Below are 19,916 nucleotides of genomic sequence, written 5' to 3'. Positions count from 1 at the left end.
GTCATATCGCGAGTGATCATCTATAAAAGAGATAAAATATCTTTTTCCACTTTTGGTGGTCACATTCATAGGTCCACATATGTCACTATGAATGATTTCCAATGCGCTAGTAGCTCTTTTTACCCTGATGGTATTTTTCCTTATTAATTTACCTTGCATACAATACTCGCACACTTTCGATAAATCTCTCTTATAATTTTGAATAATCTCGTCTCTTTTTAATCTTTCCATTCGTTTGATATTAATGTGTCCTAACCTCACATGACATAGGGTAGCCTCCAATTCATTATGGGACGAGACATAAGCAATATTATATTTTATTTTAATAGTAAATATCCCATATATAAGTCGTCCAGTCATGATCACATCTTTCCCCTTTTCGACCACCACTTTCTCTCTAATGAAAGTGGTTATGAATCCAGCTATAGACATCTTAAAAATTGAAACCAAGTATTTTTTCATATCAGAAGCATAAAGTGCTTGCCTTAGGATTAAGGTGCTCCCACTCTTCAGTTTCAGCTCAAAATCTCCAACTCCAAGTACATCATTCTTCTGATTTCCTCCTATGTAAATATGTTGTCGCTCCATGGGAGTGAAAGCACGAAAACCATCCTTGGTGTTTATGATATGGGTTGTAGCCCTCGAGTTAAGACAGCAAGAAACTCCCTTGGGGTTAGCCAGCATAGACTAAAAAACCACACATGTCAATTCCTTATTGATCCCTCCAGATTTGTTGAACCGACAACTATTGGTTATGTGTCCCACCTTCTTGCAAATAAAACAAGTTCGAGTCTCTCTCTTTGCTCCCTTATTTCTAAAATAACTCATTTTGAAATCCATTTTCTTTCCAAAATAATTTCTTTACTTTCCTTTCTTAAATTTTAAAGAGGGTGGAGATTTTTCTATATGTACAACATCCCTTGGAGTTTGCCTTGAATTCCTCCTCTCTTCTTCTGATTTGATTGTCGTGATGAGCTCCTCCACTTTTGTTGTCTTTCTTCTAGCAGAAAGGGAAGATATAAAAGTCTCTCATGGATTATGAAGTGAGTTCATAAGATGAATCACTTGCATAGATTCATTGGGTTTCATGCCTGTGTCTTCTAGCTCTCTGACTAGTGTGCGAAAGATATGCACATGATCTGCAAACTTGGTACCTTATGCCATCTTTAACTCATTATACCTCCTCATAGCTATGGTTTGCTTCATAAGATAGGGTTCAACATAATCTCTCTCAAGTTTATCATAAATCTCATTTGTAGTATAAATTGACTCATACTTAGAAGCATATGAGTCAATCATGGTAAATAAAAGAATGTGTTTGCATCTCAGATTCCTCCTCTTCCAATTAGCATACTCATCTTTGATTTCTTGAGATGAGTCATCTGTTGGACGACGAGGTCGGGCCTCAAAGAGTACCTCATGCAAGTTTTACTCATAGAGCACAAATTTGATTTTTCTATTTCATGAAGCAAAATTGGTCCCATCAAACTTTTCAGCCTTCAGAATCTCAAAGATGAAAGTACGAGCAGCCATACTTTTCTATTCTCAAGCAAAGAAAAATAAGAAAATACTTCTAATGGCAATCAAGTAAAACCAGCTCTGATACCATTGAAAGAAAGACCTAAGTAATCTTTCCCAAGGGAATACAATTTTTTTTTTTGTAATGATAATAATCACCCCTTTTTATTTTGGCAAAAAGTTTTTAATGATAATAATCACCCCTTTTTATTTTGGCAAAAAGATCACTTACAGATGGTCCTTTTACAATAAATAAATTTTTAAAAATAAAACAGGACAACAATAAAAATAAAACTCAACCACTTGATGCTATTTTTATAACTTAATATTATGCTTGAGAATATAAAATAAAAGAGCAAGAAATTAAAAGAGAAGATGCCGGAGATTACCTCAACCGAGCTTATTATACCCCACACCGAATCACCACATCCAATGGCGCGGGATCAGCGGTCTAGCTTCAATCTCGAACCGGGAAAGCTAATTTCGGCCGAACTAAGTAACCGCTCTTAAATCTCTATAAAATCCTAACTCTAAAATAATTTTGTGCAAACCTCAATTTTTCCAACCCTTAAATCTTTAGGTCAAGAGAGAGAGAGAAAAGGAGACCTAGGGTTGGGGCATTCCCCTATGGGTCTTAGGAGAAAGAGAGGGTTAGAGAGAGAAAGCTTGAGAGGAAATATAGGGGCGCGGCGCCTAGTGAGGAGAGAGAGAGAGTTTATGGGAGAGAGAGAGGTATGGGAGAGAGAGAGGTGTGTAGAGATGATGGGAAAGCACCCCTATTTATAGTGAAATTTAGGTCTACGATTTCTTTAAGACTTCCCATAGTTTGCCTCTTTTTTTAGATTGAATATGAACCGTTGATCAAGGTGATTTGTGGGGTGAGAGATCTGAGTCATCCATTCCATCAATATTATGGAATGTATATGAACCATTATCCCCCTTTCCTTAAACCATTTTACCTTCAATATATTTAAATAAATTAAATCCATTAAAGATATCATGCATTCCATAAAATTACATTATCCATCTCATATATTCTATAAGAATATATCAAGTTAATATTTATTATCTTAAATAGATAACATATGGTCAATATTTATTATATTACAAATTGACCATATGTCATAAAATACACTTTCCATATTTAAATAACTTGAACAATAAAAATTCAAATAATAAAACTAAAATCATTTCAATAATAAAATGAACACAATTAAATTAATATGATGGGAAAATGATCCATATGGTTTTAGGAATTCAATCTGTAATTATGAGGTACTCCACCTTCAACTATGGACTACAGACTACACTTACTTTATCGAACCGACCCAGTGTTTTTCATGACCCACAGTCCAACCAGGGGCTCACTAGTGGGTCACCAAAGTCTGACCGATGAGTTAAGGGGTCGCAATCCCAGTCTGTGGATTACAGGTCCTCCCCTAAAGACGAGTCAAGGTCACCACGAGCTGATACGACCATAGCTCTATGATGCATAAGGGTATCTCTCACACATGAATACGCTTCACCCAATAGGTGGATAACTTGCTTTCCCGATCGATTTATCGATATGCATGCTGTGTGATGGATCATGGATGAAGTTTTGGCTTCCGTCTTTGTTGGCATACCATCACACACAAGGGTTACACAGTACCTCGTCTCACTCATCTAGGCATAAGCTTCAACCTCATCAAGGGCTAACCCAAAAACCCTTTTCGGTTTATTCTTTATGCCCAGGTACATTGAGTTTTCCAACCAACTGGCCTAAATCGTCAAGCACAGCCCGGTATCAGCAAAACATCATTACTCATAAAGCCTTTAAAAGCTACATAAACCCATCAAACTTATTCGTTAGGGTAGCTTTAATAGTGATTAATTACTTTTGTATAATGCTTTTCAGTGAGCATGTTCATAATTTAGCCTTGATTGATTAGGCGCATGCAATGATTTGATTAGCTGCATGCAATCATACATCCAAAGGCAACAGGGACTAAGCAGGAAGACATAATGGATGACCATAGCGGTATGAGCTATGGTGTTGCCTCCATAATTTCTTTTTCTTTTCTTTTTTAATATAGTACAAATATTTTCTCTCTCTCTCTCTCTCTCTCTCTCTCTCTCTCTCTCTCTCTCTCTCTATCTATCTATCTATCTATCTATCTATCTATTTATCTATCTATATATATATATATATATATATATATAATGTCACCATGGCTTTATAATATAATAAACAACACTTCTAGAAAACCATAGTTGTGGTATTCATATGACCTGCAAATTTTGTATGCACACTCTCTTCATCTCAATAATTAATCTTAAAAAATATAAAAATTTAATTTGCATCCTATATATGGTCAAAATAAATCCCCTCCATTAAATTCATAATATAATAAAACCACACTTCTAGAAAACCATGTTTGTGGTATTCGTATGACCTGAAATTTTGTATGCACACTCTTTTCATCTTAATAATTAATCTCAAAAAATATAAAATTTAATTTGCATCCTATATATCGTCAAAATGAGTCTCATCTAATAATGAATTTATACCGTCCATTTGGTGAATTTCAAGATCTAGGCCTTTATGAATTTAAAAGCAATTTTTTATTTTTTAATGTTGTTAATTTAAAAAGAAAAAAAATCCTTCTAAGATGTAGATCTAAGCATCTCATCAAAATGGGCGGTCTATGTTAAATAGGTTAAAAAAACACTTTATAGGTTGTGTTTTCAATTTTTACTTTATTTTTTCGTGATTGTTCATTAGAATGAAAAGAGTTTATACTTAAAAGTTTGGGTCCGACAAATATCCGTAACATAGTTTTTTTAAAATATTTCATTATATAAATCTGGCTTCTAGCTAGCTAGATCCAACTTTTTTAAGGGCATATTGATGCACATTTTTTGGAATGGATAGCGTGAGTTTTTAGAAAAGGTAAATCTTGATGTGAATTAGTTTTTTTTTAACCTTATCTTATGTTAAAATTGCTTAAAAGATTTAGTGAGAGATTTAAGGGGTATTTAAATAGGAGAAAGATAAAGGAGTTAGATATAGGGAAGATAAAGATTGACAAATATGGTGCGTAACTTTTAATAGAGATGATATTTTCATAAGAGAGAGAAAATAGGGAAAGGGATCTAGAGAGATGATACTTTCGTGAGAGGGAAAATAGGGAGAGAGATGGTACGTAAGATGGAGAGTGTTTTTTTTTATTGTTTGTTTTGTTTTCTTCAAAGTCTATTTAAAGGGAGATGTCCCTTTGTTGTAAATGATCAAATAATTGAGTAAATTTTGGTATTGTGAAAATATCATTTTTGGGGTGGATTTCCTTGCTGACCCCTCAGAAATGGTATATTTTCTCATTGGGGATAGATTCCCTTACAGACCCTGAGATATGGTATAATCTCTCATCCATTATTTTATTTTTCTTATAAGTATTTTCTTCTCACTGCATCAATTAGTGATGAAAGGGATCAAGGTCAAGAGATAGTCTTGCATGGTGATGAATGAGATCCGTTTTAAATCAAGCTTGAGATTGAACTTCTCCTAACTCGGGGAGAATGATATAGATTTTTAGGAATGGGTAGCATGAGCTTTTTTAAGAAAGGTACATCTTAGTGTGAGTTAGTTTTTTATAAACTTCTCTTATGTTAAAGTTGCTTAAAAGATTTAGTTAGATTTAGTGAGAGATTTAAGGGGTATTTAAATAGGAAAAAGATAAGGGAGTTAGATATGAGGAAGATAAAGATAGACAAATAAGGTAAGTAACTTTTAAGATAGATGATATTTTTATGAGAGAAAAAATAGGGAGAGAGATATAAAGAGATGATATTTTCACGAGAGGGAAAATATGGAGAGAGATGGTATGTGATAGAGATTTTTTTTTATTATTGTTTGTTTTTTTTTGTTTTCAAAGTCTATTTAAAGGGAGATCTCTCTTCATTGTAAAGGATCAGATGATGATAATTGATTAAAGTTTTATATTGTGAAAAGATCGTTTTTGGGATGGATTCTCTTGCAGACCTTGAGAGAAGGTATATTCTCTCATTGGGGGTAGATTCTTTTACTGACCCTGAGATATAGTATAATCTCTCATCCATTGTTTTAGTTTTCTTATAAGTATTTTTTTTCCCTGCAACACACATTCAGCCTTTTGCATACCGATCCAACTACCTGCAACCAATGAGCTTGACCTTGCTTGCTTCCCCTCTTCCCTCTCTCTCATTTTCCTTTCTCCTCTTCCCCAGCCTCTCTCCTCTTTAAGCTATTAAGTGTTTTTTGTATTGTTCTCCTTTTATATTTTTTTTATTTCTTTTAGTTTCATACCCAGTTTATTAGCCAGAGAAAGAGAGAAAGGTCCCTTGTTTGGGGAGGAGGGAGGCTTCTCTCCTGTCTATCCCTCTCCTCCCTCCTCATATCCCTTTGTGCGCTATTTCGTACCTTCTTTCCACCCCTTTTGCCTTCCATCTTATATCTCTGCCCATTCTGCTTCGTTCGAGATCTATTCATTTGCTTTCGGCCTTCACCCTCTTCTCCAACTCTAAACTCTCTATGTTTGGGTTAACGCCTAAAACAAAGATACCTTTGGGTCAGCCACCTTGTTTCTAGACCTCGTTGACTCTCGAGGTTTCCTTGAGGGCTAGGATGCCCTTGAGGCTATTATATCTTGCTCGAGGCTTATGCCATATGTAGGGGATGGTCAATTGTTGATCTGGTGAACCCTGGGTTATGTGGCAAATTACAATTATTTGAAGAGTTTTTTAAGTTTGGTCTCCTCTTTCGTTGCGCATTAGTTTTTCTCTTAGTCCTCTCGCAGCTATTCCTTAGGTTCCTTTCTCTTTGGCTTTTCTTCTCTTCTACCTCTTTCTTAACCGTTTTTAGCCCTGGTTTTCAGTTGCTGGTTGTGCCCCAACCCCCACAGCAGCACTGCCATGTTTTGATCAATCTCCTTATGGGCACCGTTAATCCTGTGCAGGTTGGCGCTTTCTTCCAACCCCGGCTTGCGAGGTTATTGATATATATGTTATTTTTTATTGAGGGTTTTAATTTGTAGTTTGGTTTGACAGAGATGATAGGGGAGACTGTCGCCTGTGGAGGCTGCTTCGTTTGAATTGGTTGGGTTACTGAGGTTGCTAGTAATTTTGGGCCCTTTGGTGCTGAATGTTGTAAGTATTTTATCGGTTTAGGATAGATCTCTTTGGGGACTTGAGAGCTTAGTCTCTTTATTTCTTCGTCCATTCTTTCTATTATAATCTTGAGCCATGCTCTGTATATTAAGGGTGCGGTTTGTACAGAGCTTGGGCTCTAAACAATCAAATTAGAGACTACCTTCAAATAGTGTCGAGAAATGTGGTTTTATTATTGGAAATATTTGTGATAGTCTTAAAACATATTTTCATATTTATTTATAAAGTTTAAAGCTTCAAAAATAGTGTAGATCGGCATATCTATGAAAACTTGAAAATCTTGAAAATTGACAATCCAAAAATGTATTACCAAAATACACTATTTCCAAAACTTGAAATCCATTTTTTTCTCATGTCTAGGAATCTTGATGTTGAGATGATCAATTTGTAGATATTTGGGCATCAAAACAACCTCTTCTAGTGAAATTTTTTAGCTGGGCTCAAATTTGATTGTTTAGAACCCTGGCTCTATATAAACTTTTCCCTTAGATTAATGAAAGTAAATGCTAACATTCATAAAAACAAAAATAAATCGCTCATATATACCTATAGGCGAAAATGAGCAGTGATTTCGCCTACCCTCATCACCATCCAAACTTGATCGTACGTTCACAGTTATCCAGTAGTATTTTATTTTTTATTTTTATTTTTTACTAATCTGAATGATCTAAAATTTGGAACATATGTACATCTTAGTGAGGCACACCTAATAAAAATATGAAAAAAAATAATTTACAAAATATAAATTGACCAAAATACACCCGAAAATTTACTGGGGTATTTTGGTCAATTTATATTGTGTAAATTATTTTTTTCATATTTTTATTAGGTGCGCGTCACTAAGATGTATACACATTCCAAATTTCAAGTAATTTGAATTTATAGAAAAATAAATAAAAATTAAAACACTACCAAATAACTGTGACCGTGCGATGAAGTTTATATGGTGATGAGGGTAGGTGAAATCACTCTTCATGTTCACCTATAGACGTTGGGAAGAGTTATATATATATATATATATTAGGAATGAAAAGCTTGGCGTTATGTTGAGGCATCCACCCACCTAACCACCGATGACACCAAACCCATTCATAGAAATTCAATGCTCTAATAGAGATTCGAACTCAAGACTTCCTACTTTAAGTGAGTTCGACATATTAGGTCATTGCGAGTGATCCGATTAAAAGACATTTTTTCTAAAAAGAAATTTGCCGATGACACCAACCCCATTCATAGAAATTCAATGCTCTAATAGAGATTCGAACTCAAGACTTCCTACTTTAAGTGAGTTCGACATATTAGGTCATTGCGAGTGATCCGATTAAAAGACATATTTTCTAAAAAGAAATTTCTAGGAAACCTTAAGATGGTACAGAAAAAATGAAATGAATAGAATATATTATTAAATAACTATTGAAAACCCTACCCAACACAACGAAGAAGCAAAGAAAAGTATAATTTTCTAATTTATAAAAATTTCTAATTTTCTTGAATCTTTCAAAAAAACCCTAATCGTAGTCAAAACTAAAATAAAATAAATATATATATTATTAAAAAATAACTAAACTCTAAATTATGAAAATTAAAACAATTAATAATATCTGAAAATTTTTGGATTTTCTCTAAATAAATTTTTCAAGAAAACCATGCATTGAGAAACAAAAATTCAAATAAATATAAGTATGTTAAACATTATCTAAGCCTACCTAAGACAACCAAGAACAGATTATTCTGAAAACATACATTTTTAAAAAAGCAAGAAACAAAAATTAAAAATTAAAAAAAAATTGCAAAAAAAATTACATAAATCAATAATTCCAATCCAAATGTTTCACTTCATCTAATAGGACCCTTCAGTCAAAAATTAAAATCAATTTTTAAAATAAAATATTTCAGGAAAAAAGATGAAGAAAGTTAAAAACAAATAAAATTCTTTCTTATAGATGTTTTGTTTTGATTCAGCCAGTACTGTCTTTTGTAAGGTAATACCTTAGGAGAATTTTGAGACAAATTTGAATAAATGTAGTGAAACAATGAGTGAGAAATCACGTATCTTCGACATCGGGTAAAAACAAGTCGGAAAACCTCTCATTAAGAAATAGTATCTAAAAAAAAAAATTGGCCTAAATTGTTTGAGATTTTTTGGTCTTGTTGATTTTATTTAGATATCTATCGTTTTACTGGATGCATCCCAAAATCCAGTATCCTGAGTTGGTTTCCTATTTTTAGGGTTTAGGATAACGTTTCTAGGTCTTAAGATGATTTTTCTAGATTTTTAGGGTTCTTTGGGAGGTTTTCTGTGGTGTTCTAGATGGCTAGACCATAATTCAAAAGACTATGACTATAGGAAAGGTGGTCTAAAGTGTACTAGGATGGCATGGTCCCTAAGAGTTTACTAGGTTTTTTTTAGAAAATTGTAAGTAAAAAAAAATAGCCAGGCGTCTACAATCCCTATACCAAAGAAGTTTAAGAAAAAAAATGAAATTAAGTCATTTAAACTTCACAATTGTACTAAGTTAACAAAATTTGTTCAAAGAAAGTTCACTCTTACCTCCCTCATAGCTGCAATCTAGTTTCACCTTGTGCCAGACCTGCTGCATCCCAATAAGCCATAATGACAAGGTTAATGATGAGAGTTGAGCCACCATCTACAAATCATGGTTACCAATTAAATAGGTGACCAATGTTTGATATAAAACAGGTTGCCAGAAAAAAGCATCGTTACCAATTAAATAGGTGACCAATGTTTGATATAAAACAGGTTGCCAGAAAACAAAGGGTCATGTCTTGTGATATACTCAAGAAAATTATAAATTTATATGGTTTTGAATTCAAAAAGTCATCACAAAGACTTAAATGGGCCAAAACAAAACTTCAGGAATACCCTTGAAAGGATAAAATATAGCCATGGTCCAGAAATCAGAAAGATTAGAGTTATAATCAAGGATTTTGTGAAGTTCATTGCGAACTACAATATTTTTTAATGGTAATCTCATGGTGATTTGTCCAAAGTGGACCAAATGATGTTTAAATAAGTCCAAATCTAGAGGATTGTTCAATAAGAGTATTTTAAACCTCCCAACAAAAATCATAAATATCAGAGGTCTCAAGGCCGAAGTAAAGCGAGATGTAAATAGCAATGTATAGTCTGTCATGGTGAGCTCAATTTTGTGGTCCAAATGATTTATAAATAGGCGGAATTTTGGAGGAGAGCATGGATTCAAGTTGGAAAGCATGCTGGTGAAGTTTTAGGAGATAGTGAGTAAGCTTTAGTGGAGAGATTCACCAGAAAAAGTATTCTCATAATGTACTTCTAAATTCTATTGTTCTAGCTTCAAGAATGTGGAACAAATCTTCAAGAAAAGTACAAAGGCTATAAGAAAGCTTTCTGAATGCTAGACACGGGTTTTTTAAAGAGTTTAAATCCTAGATTAGTGAGTTTTGATGAAAATTGAAAAGTTTCATGCTTTAGAATCTCAGGGATTATAATGAAATTTGGAAATATGACATGCCATAGAATTCCAGAAACTACGGGAAAGTGACTGGAAGAAGAAACTTTCATCTTTGCAAAAGATAAACTCAAGAATGAATTTAAAATAAAAAATAAAAAGTTTCTTAGAACTCATATATTTTTGGTATTTTTTGCAAGAGAAATGATCTTCCAAGATCTTGTGCTACTTTTGGTGCAATCAAAGCCATTGGATTTTGGTAGCCCATCCGGTTTAGTCAATGATAGGAACTTAAAAATTGTTAATGCAAAGCAATCTAACAACGACAATTGCCCTATTTTCAAGCCTAGCCTCCCTTCATGGCAAACTTGCCAAAAGTTGCTTTTAGATCCCTAAAAAATGAGACTTTTTTGTGTTTGAATAAGACAATTAACCTCAGAAGTCGACTCCTTGGTGATCATGGAAGATAAAAGACTCAGAAAATAGAAGAGGAAGACCTTCAAAAATCATAAAGATGCCTTCTTGCTTATCAGGTTGTAACATCTATTTAAATTCCTATTCTGTTGATACAAAGCCAAGATGTGAGAGACTATATTTCCAGAGAGATTGAGAGAATTAAGCCAAGATTTTTAAAAAAAAGCTATGACTTTTAAGAAAGAAAAATAATAATTTTAAGGGAAATTTATGTACATACCTGGGTTTTTTTACAGTTATAGGTATGGCCCGAAAATAGGTTATTATTACATGAAAGGACGCATCCACGATTTTTTAAATTTTTTTGTTAGGTTTACCCCGGTCCAATGTTTTTGTCAAGTTTGCCCCCGATCCGATATTTGAAACATCGGACCAATTTATTTATCCCCTCATAACATTCTTTTTTTTCTGTCTCCACTCTCTCACTCTCCCTTTCCCTTTAAAAAATCTCAGTCTCTCTCCTATATTGGGCCTCTCTCTGTTATCTCGGGCAAGGTTAGGAGTGAAAGCAACAAGATAGAAAAAGGGCAGGCACAGAGCTGCAAAAGAAAAAGAAGGCTCAAATCTAAGAAGAAAACGTAGATCTAAAAGGAGATTCTTAGATTTAGGATATAATCCTCATATCTAGGAAGGAGAATCATAGAACTAAGAGGAGAAGCTCAGATCTGGGTTTCAAATCTAAGAAAAAAAACTACAGATAACAAGGCTAAGATCTAAGACAAAGAAAGCAGAGCTAACAAAAAGTACGAGATCAAATCTAGCGAGGGAAGAAAAAGGGAAGTTAAACTTTAAAGAGAGAGGGTAGTGAAGCAGCAACAGGGCTTGAGAAATGGCGGTGTAAGGTGCAGTGAAGCAAAGAATCTCTCAGTAGCCATTCAATGGCTGTATTTTTTTAAAGGGAGAGAGAGAGAGAGAGGATGGTAAGCGAAAAAGAAAAAAAACACAAAAGAATAAGGGCTTTGAGAGCTTCAATCTTAAGATGGACCGGTACCAAAGGCTGGAGAAGCCAAGACCAGACACACCGATTAATGAGATGAGGATAACAACTTAGGCGAGAATGCACAACTACATCACCTATGCTACTAGCCTTCTTCAAGAAAAGGAAGCCAAGGAAATTATATTGAAGGCTATGAGCAGGGCTCTCGACAAAACTGTGATGATTGCAAAATTGATCACGAGAAGGATTGTGGGTTTAAATCAGAATACAGCAAATTGGTTCGACAGACATAACGAACACAAAGCGGATGGAGACATAAGAGAGAAGAGGGAGAGAGAAAAGAGTAGGTTTTCTTGGCAGTAAATAAAGTAGTATTGATGTTTCAAACATCGATCTGGGAACAAACTTACCAAAAAATAATAAAAAAATCGTGAATACATCCTTCCAAGTAATAACAACATATTTTCGAGTCATACCGTTATAATGGTAAAAAAAAAACCCGATCAGTACGTAAATTTCTCTAGTTGTAATCTCCTTCCATTTCAAATGCACTATATAGAAATTATGAATTTCTCTTCTTTCTTGGGTCTACAATGTCTTTGCAATCACAGATCAATGGTGTTTTTTTCTTTATATAAAGATTGAATGTAAATGAAACGAGTTAGTTACAAGTGCCTAGGACTTTTACTAAACCCTTTTGAATAAAAGCTCTTGATTTCTATATAAATCTTGGGCGAATTTGTTTCTTACTTGTGTACTTCCTCTAGTTTATTGGTTTGGAATCACATCCCTTCAAAAATCGTTTTTAATACATATTTAGGAGAAACAACAATAGCCCTCAAATGAATTGGAAGCAAGACAAAACTTGAACAGTGATGAAGAAATGTCAGATGAGACCTCATAACCAAAAACCAAGAGGTCTTGACCTCTAAAGGATGGTGAATGATTAAGTTGCCTATTACAAGATAAATTGGATGCCTTAAAAATAGGAGGAAGTTTGATATAAGGTATTTCGAACAAACCTTCAAAAATTCACATCATTCCATCCTAGAGGGTCTCAAAATCAGAGATTGTAGTTTATTTTGGTAGAAGGCCTTTCTCACTAACGGCAAACGTGTTTCCTAACTAAATAATCTCCAATCAACATAAAGCTTTATAGAAGTTTAATCTAGAGCTTTGAATTCATCCTCACCATTTGGACATCATTTGATAAAATTTTTGAAATGGTAAAATTTTGTGATCAGCAACATCAAGGTGACCCCTATGCAAATGCTGAGTCATTTCTCTTGATCTGGGTCTAGGTTTGGGCTAAAATTTGGTGGGACCACTCATCACTCAGTATCCCACATTATATACATGCATTAATGTCAAATAAGATGTGATTTAACACTGGATTTGAGATCATATCACATGAAGAAATAAGACTTGCTACAAAATGACCCTTGACTGATGATCGAGACATAAGTCCATGGATATGAGTTTTTTGGGTGAGATTTGAACCAAATGGCTTGTAGCTTAGTTCCCCATTATTTGGGTGGAGCGTAAATAGCTTAAAACCATGTAATTTGGCCAAAATAAGCAGCCGAAATTGCTGATGGAAGTTTTGCTACAACTTCTAGGGCAAACCAATGATATTTTTGCTCTAAATTTGTAACCAACTTACCTCTATGATGCAAAAATGGGGCAAAAGTCATTATTTCAACACACACCATGGTTCCCTCCCCCACACTCCGGGGGTCTACAAATACCCCACGCTATAGTCATTTGAAGGTGTTGGGACATGTTGATAGTTGTCTTTAATCCCAAATATTAAGGGATTGTTTTGTTATTTCTTTGAGATTTTTATTAACCGAATGTCCTATTATGTAGGAGTTGTTTTTATCAGATAAAATCCTATTAGATTAAGATAGTCATGAGAGCCTATTTTTTATAGGACAATGATAGATTCCATTAAAGTAAGGATAGAGTTACCATGTTGCGTACCACTTTATTGGGGGACCACTTTATTGGGGGTTTCTTTTTTCTATATATTGGGTGTATTGTAGAAAAAAAAACATAAGGAAAAATCGAAGAAAACTTTTGAGTGTGTTGTAGAAAGAAATTGTAAAGAGAAGAAAGCTTGGTAAGATATTGAGATTTGTGTATTTGATTGTATCTAGTAAGTGCCTTGTAATTTTCTTTCTTTGATTTATTAGAAAAACATCGATTATCTTCACCGGTGGATGTAATCACATATGTGACGAACCACGTAAATTCTGGTGTTCTCTTTTTTGTTATTTCTTTCCTGCTTTGTTTTTCTTGTTTGCTGCCTATTCTATTTTTCTTGTATTTTCTTTATCAAAAATCAACCAGTCGGGTTTTAGAGCTTTCATACACAACAAGCAGTATCAAAGCCTAGTTTGGGGTTATCGATATGGCAGTAAAGGTTTCGAATTCAAAGTTCGAAGTGAAGCAATTTAATGCCAAAAATAATTTTGGAATTTGACAAATCAATGTTCAGGATTTGCTAGTGCAACAAGGTCTACATAAAGTTCTGAAATGAAAGTTGAAGAAACTGAAATCCATGTTGAATAAAGATTGGGAAGATTTAGATCGAAGGTTATGAGCACTATTTTGATTTTGCTTATCGAGTAAAGTACTATTTAATATCATCAATGAGGATTCAACATCCAGTCTTAGGTCACAGTTTGAGGGTTTATAAATGATGAAGTCCCTCACAAATCAATTATTTTTTAAGAAAAAATTGTACACCCTATATATGAATGAAAGTATAGATATCCATGAGCATCTGAAATATTCTACTAAAATTTATAAATCACTATAGATTGGTGTTAAAATAGACGATGAGGATAAGACTATAATTTTATTATGTTCAAGCCCTTATTCATATGAGCATATACACACAACATCACTTTATGGAAAAGATCCCATGGAGATAAAGAACGTAACTTCGAATTTTCTCTCTAACAATTGGAGGAAGAGACAGGGTAATGTTTAACCATATACATATATATGATTTAATGGCTAGAGGGAGATTTGATGAGAGAATTGAAAAGGGATAGGAAAAGGTAAAATTCATTGTTATTACTGTAAGAAAAAATTACGAAGGATTGTCAAAAACTCAGAGAGAAAAAAATAAGTCTCTGAAGCAGCCAATATAGTTGATGCAAGCTCTGTAAGTGGAATAGATAATGTGTTGTCAGTCTCGATAAATCGTGACAACTCTAAAAACTTGCGGGTTCTTGATTCACGATGTTCCTTTCATATGTGCCTTTATCAGGATTGGTTCACCACATACAAGAGCATTGATGGTGGATCAGTTTTTATGGGGAATGATGCAGCTTGCAAGACCATCAGTGTTGGGGGACAATTATTATCAAGATGTATGACGGAGTTGTGAGAACCTTGACTGATGCTAAACATGTTTCACATATGAAGAAGAATCTTATTTCTTTGGGTGCCTTAGGCTCCAATGGCTGTAAATTTTTTGGAGAAGGTGAAGTTCTGAAGGTTCTAAAAAATGCTCTGGTTGTGATAAAAGGCAAGAAGATCAAATTGAATTTATATGTGTTGTTTAGGAATACTATAACAGATAGAGCAGCATTTTTGTATCTAATGATGGTGATTCTGACATGACTCATTTTGTGGTAGATGCAGGTTGGCCACATGAGTAAGAGAGCTTTGACAGAACTTAGCAAACAACAATTGATCAATGGTGTGAAGAAGTGCAAGTTAGACATATGTGAGCACTATGTCTATGATAAGCAGTGTAGGGTATAATTTCGCATGTTAGAACATACTACAAAAGGCATTCTTGACTATGTACATTCAGATGTATGGGGCATGCATCGGTTGTCTCAAAAGGTGGATCTATATACCTTGTTTCCTTCATAAATGATTTATTAAATAATGTGTGGATTTACACATTAAAGAAAGAACAGATGTATTTAACACATTCAAGCATTAGAAAGCTAAATTCAAAAGACCAACTGAAAAGAAGGTAAAGTGTTTGAGAACTGATAATGGTGGAAAGTACACTTTAGTGGAGTTTGTGAATTTTTGCAAGAGCGAAAGAATTATTCGTCACTTCACCACTCCGGAGATGCCATAACATAATCGAGTTGTTGAACATATGAACAAGACACTTCTAGAGAAGGCCTACAGCATGTTAAATAATGATGGTTTGCTAAATGACTTTTGGGCAAAGGCGGTCAATACGCCGTGTTACCTCTCCAACAAGTCACACTATCTACAACAATATACTACAAAATACCACAAGAGGTATGGTCCGACAAACTTGTTGATTATTCTCATTTAAGAATTTTTTGTTGTCCTGTTTATGTTCATGTAAAGGATGATAAGTTGAGTCCCAAATCAAAAAATTATATTTTCCTTGATTATGCCAGATGGACTTAAGGGCTATAGAATACAGTGTCTAGATCCTAAATTGTCTAAGTATGTTATCAGTCAAAAAGAATCATACTTAGGATCTCATGAAGTTACCAAAAGATAAGAGAGTTATTGGATTTAAATGGGTTTATAAGAAGAAAGATGGGTCACTTGAGATTGGTAATAATCGATTTAAGGCACATTTGGTTACAAAAGGCTATACACAAAAAGAAGATGTTGACTATAATGATATTTTCTCTCTAGTTGTGAAATACGCTTCTACTCAGATATTACTAGCTATGGTTGCATTGCTTGATTTGAAGTTAGAGTAGCATGATGTCAATACTACATTCCTTCATTGAGAGTTAAAAGAACATATTTATATGACTCAGTCATAAGGGTTTGTGGGTAAAAATAAGGAGGGTCATGTCCACAAGCTAAAGAAGTCATGGTACGGCCTAAAGCAGTCTCTTAGAAAGTGGTAAAAGCATTTTGTATATTCATACTTGAACATAGGTATGTCAGAAGTAAGCATGATAATTACGTCTATTTTAAGAGATTTACTGATGGTTCATTTATCTATTTATTGCTCTATGTGGATGACATGCTCATTGTTGCGAAGAATTCTTCAAAAATCAGTAAATTGAAGGCTCAACTTGCTAGACAATTTGAGATGAAAGATTTAGGCTCAACAAAAATTTTGGCATGGAGATACACAAAAATCAAAAGTTGGGCAAATTGTGGTTATTTCAGAAAGAGTTTATTGAGAAGGTCCTTGCTAGATTTGGGATGAAAATTTCAAAGCCCATGGGCACTCCTCTTGCTACACATTTCACATTGTTGACAATATTGTCTCCAAGTTCAGATGTTGAAAAGCAATACATGTCGCATATTCTCTATGCAATAGTCTCATGTATGCAATAGTTTGCACTCGTCCAGATATTTGTCATGCCATTAGTGTTGATAGCAAGTATATGGCTATCTTAAAAATGAGAATTGACATGCGGTAAAATTGAGATAACTACATCTACAGGCGAAGACGATTCAAGTATATGGCTAATCCAGAATCCAGATTACTACAATGTCAATGATTCTTTTCTATATTAGTTATATACTTGCTAACAACACTAACGGCATGAAAAATATCTGGACGAATGCAAATCATTGTATGCATGAGACTTCTAACTGCATTTGCACGGGGAACATGCAACATGTATTCGTTTTTAATATACGAACTTGGAGATAATGTTGCCGACAATCTGAAATGTATAGCAAGAGGAGTGCCCATGAGCCTTGAATTTTCCATCCCGAATCTAGCAAGGACCTTCTTAATATACCCCTTTTGAGATAGCCACAATTTACCCAACTTTCGATCTTTGCGTATCTCCATGCCAAACATTTTCTCAATATAACCTAAATCTTTCATCTCAAATTCTCTAACAAGCTGAGTCTTCAATTTATTGATTTCTAAATAATTTTGCACAACAATGAACATGTCATCTACATAGAGTAATAAATAGATGAATGAATCATCAATAAATTTCTTAAAATAGACACAATTATCATATCAGTATTCAATCATGAATACATCAAAGCGTTTGTACCACTGCCTAGGAGGCTCCTTTAAGCCTTAAATGACTTTTTCAGCTTGCTGACATGGTAGTCCTTACCTTTAACAATAAACCCTTCTGCTGAGTCATAGAAATATGTTCACCTAATTCTCAATGAAGGAATGCATCAAGTGGCTTTAGCTCCAAATTAAACAATGCAACCATGGCTAGTAATATCAGAATATAAGTATGTTTCACAATTGGAAAAAAAATCTCATTATAATTATTACCTTCTTTCTGAACCAAACTTGCCTTAAACTGATTGCCACCGGTCTCAAGTAACCCAGTTTTCTTCTTATAAACTCAGTTACATCCAATAGTTATCTTGTATTTAAGGACCTTCACAAGATCCCTAGTACGATTCTTCTGAAGAGACTCAATTTCTTCATTCATAGCATCACGGCACCTGTTATTTTCAATATCCTAAGTAGCTTACTTAAAAATGGATGGCTCTTGGCTTGTGGCAGCATATGCATAAATCATCATATCTTCAAAATTGTACCACACCATTTGTTTTTTTTATTCATTTTTCCTTTCCAAGCTTAGGTCCTACCTCCTGAGGAGTAAGCTCAAAACAACATCTTCCTCCACTTTTTCAAAGAGACTTTCTGCCACATTTTTTTAGAGTATATTCTAGAGTTGTTAAATCCACCTCAACTGCATCACTGTTGCTGCAGTTTTCTTTTTATGCACCCTTCTGAATGTGCTTTAACACAACTGACTCATCAAACTTAACAACACAACTGATAATAAAATTAGGTGATGAACTAGACCCCACATTTTATAGCCTTTAACTTCACCGCATAACTGAAAAAAATAAATAAATAAATCTGGGATTCAACTTATCATTTTTCACATGAATATAAGCATGACAACAAGATATTCTTAAATGAAAATAATCAACAGGTTTATTAGACCATACCTCTTGTAGTGTTTTGTAGTGTAGATTGTGACTTGTTGACTAGGTACCACGCCGTATTGACTGCCTCTGCCCAAAAGCCCTCTAATAAACTACCATTACCCAACATGCTGCGGACCTTCTCTAAAATTGTTATGTTCATGCGATGAGCAACTCTATTCTGTTGTGGCATCTTCGGAGTGGTGAAGTGACAAATAATTCTTTTCTTCTAATAAAAATTCACAAACTCTGCTGAAGCGTACTCTCCACAATTATCAGTCATCAAACACTTGACATTCTTCCCAGTTTGTCTTTGGACCATAGCTTCCTAATACTTGAATGTATTAAATACATCTGTCTTTTTTTTTAATGTGTAAATCCACACCTTCTTTGAGAAATAATATATGAAGGAAACAAAGTATAGAGAGCTACCTTTTGAGACAATCGATACAGAGCCCCATACATTTAAAAGAACATAATCAAGAATACCTTTTATGGTATGTTCCAATGTGTCAAACTGTACCCTACACTGCTTGCAATAGACACAGTGCTACAAAACTCTAACTTGCACTACTTCAAGCCATTGATCAATTGAAGTTTATTAAGTTTCACCAAATCCCTTTCACCTATGTGGCCCAGGCACATATACCACAACTGAGTCAAGTCAAAATCACCATCATCAGATATGGAAATTGTTGCTCTATATGTGATAGTATTCTCAAACTGCACATATAAATTTGATTTGGTCTTCTTGTCTTTCATCACAACCAGAACTCCACATTCTTCAACAAATTTGCAGTCATTTGAGTCCAAGGCACCCAAAGAGATAAAAAATTTTATTTAGATTTGGAACATGTCTAAGATCAGTTACAACTTCATCATACATCTTGATAGTAATTGTTCCAACACAAATGGTCTTGCAAGCTGCATCATTCCCCATCAAAACTGATCCACCATCAATACTCATGTAGTGGTGGACCAATCTCGATGATGGCACATATTATAGGAACATCATGAATCAAGAACCCACAAGTCTTTAAAGTTATCACAATTTATTGAAACTTACAACCAGTGGTTTAAAAAAAAGATTGGGCACCCCAAAAACCCATCCGGATCGATGAATCAGCGATTCGGATCGGGAATCGACCGAATCGGTCGGATTAAGGTTTAAAAAAATCTAAAAAAATTATTAAAATTCATTATAAATGTCGTTTTTTAGAAATCCAATAAGAAATAAGGGTATTATATTATTAACTTTCATTTTTTCATCAATATGTAAATATTAATATTTTTTTCCCTGACTAACTATAATCCAAAATTATTATAACTTAACTAACTATAATTTTATATGTTGAAATTAAAATTGTTGCTTTCATTTTATAGTTATTTTATTGTATAAATAATTATAAATCCAAAATATCTTATAATATCATCTAATTTAAAATGTATTATTGACA

Source organism: Amborella trichopoda, chromosome 6, assembly GCF_054954075.1.
Source record: "Amborella trichopoda isolate Santa Cruz 75 chromosome 6, AtrichopodaSantaCruz75HAP2 v2.0, whole genome shotgun sequence".
NCBI classification, from domain to species: Eukaryota; Viridiplantae; Streptophyta; class Magnoliopsida; order Amborellales; family Amborellaceae; genus Amborella; species Amborella trichopoda.
This window is presented reverse-complemented; position numbering follows the sequence as displayed.